Genomic DNA, 1,623 nt, shown 5'->3' with positions numbered 1-1,623 from the left:
GGATTCGAGTGGAAAGGCGACTGTGTGCTTTGGTGCTTTCCACATTAAAACGGCTCTGTGGTGCCATTGTTGTCTCCGTGTGTCTCCGTGTGTGTGTGTGCGTGTGTGTGTGTGTTTTATTTACTGCACGTCTCGGCCGCCGCGGGGCAGCCGGGCGGGAACAGATGAATGTCGTATAGGATCCGCCTCGTGTGCGACCCGAATACTAAAACACATCCAGCACGCAGACGAGTGGGAGCGTCTTCCTCCTGCAACAGAGAAGGAAAAGAAACATTCTGTGTGAAGAGATCGATCTGTGCTTCCACCTCCAGGGGGCGACGTGGAGGCAAAATGAACAGCGGTCAATGGGGCTTCTCCAGAAAAACCAGCTCTATAAACCACTGGGTTTTTTTTTTTTTCAGTGATGTTCCACCTGTGAATTTTTTTTTTCAGCCAGTTAACCCCTGACCAGAGCAAAAAAAAAAAAAAAAAAAAAAAAAGTTAGAAAAAATAAAAACGATGTAGAGGTGAAAAAACAACCACAAGCTCACAAGTGAACACTGAATATAAAATGTGGTGCATTTACTTTTTTTTTTTTTTTTTTTTTTTTTTTTGCAGTTATTATAGCATAGGCTGATTATTTTACGCATGATTGATACTTCTAAAAAATTTTGGAAAATCTCTCATACTCCCTACCCCTTTAAGATCCAAACACCAACTACAATGTTAATAATTAATAATAATTTTTATGCAATGATCAGATGCTGGACGGTAAGTGAGTCGTTCTCGATGCACGTTTCTCTGAGACCTCTGCATCATCTGTGTCATCAAACTTTTCCTGAAAAACCCGATGAACGTCATCTGTCACATGTCTTCTGCCCCCTGGTGGATGATCTGTGCGCTGCGGGAAAGTGGACTTTTTTTTTTTGCCAATTAAGAAAAAGTTAAGAAAAACATTCAAATTGTTCCGGATGCTTCAGTACGAATATTTTCCTGACTGATGTGAGTTCTTAATATTTCATATCTTAATTTTACAGTAAAATTGTGTGTAAAAATTAGACACAACATTATATATAAGGTAATTTATCTGTAAATCCATCAATCATCATTTAGCTTCAATTTAATTTCATTCATTCTTTTAGTTATTTAAGTAAACTAATTAAACGTTTAAATTGTATAATTACATATATTTAGAGTGGAAATTTAGATATTTAGAGCCTATATGGTATTTGTTTACATATATATAAATGCAACCTGCTGTGTCAGGACGATCAATAACTGGATGATCGATGTTGCCATGGCTCCCTTGGGAATAATCGAATTTTGTTCATTGATTTTCACTAAAAACTGACCAATTCAGAGAAGAAATACACAACTATTTGTTTTTGGTGTTTATTTTTAAAAGTCAAAATGAACAGGTTTTAGATGATTATGGAGGGCAGTTCCAGTGTGATGGAGCAGCTAGGGGAAGATGATGATGATGATGATAACGATGATGATGATGATGATGATGATGATGATAATGGGACAGCACCATCACTATAAGCTGGTGTGACAACAAAGCCGTGAACCTGCTTTCTTCTTCTGACGGCATCGAACCACAGGGCGACGTGAAATGCTGGGATCCAAAACATAAAACCAACA

General features: G+C 38.0%; 1 protein-coding gene across 5 annotated transcripts in view; it reads left to right on the top strand.

Moving 5' to 3' along the window:
* Window positions 1-63, top strand: part of fars2 (phenylalanyl-tRNA synthetase 2, mitochondrial) — a 241,273-nt gene extending 241,210 nt beyond the window's left edge. For all 5 annotated transcript variants that reach the window (XM_030078798.1, XM_030078800.1, XM_030078797.1 and 2 more), the window contains exon 11: window positions 1-63. This exon is cut by the window's left edge and continues 455 nt beyond it. The gene's annotated coding sequence lies outside the window, so the exon portion shown is untranslated.
* The last annotated feature ends 1,560 nt before the right edge of the window (window positions 64-1,623 follow it).

The sequence above is a fragment of the Myripristis murdjan genome, chromosome 20 (genome assembly GCF_902150065.1).
Source record: "Myripristis murdjan chromosome 20, fMyrMur1.1, whole genome shotgun sequence".
Taxonomy (NCBI): domain Eukaryota; kingdom Metazoa; phylum Chordata; class Actinopteri; order Holocentriformes; family Holocentridae; genus Myripristis; species Myripristis murdjan.
The sequence above is the reverse complement of the archived record's forward strand: the minus strand, read 5'-3'. Positions and strand labels throughout refer to the sequence as shown.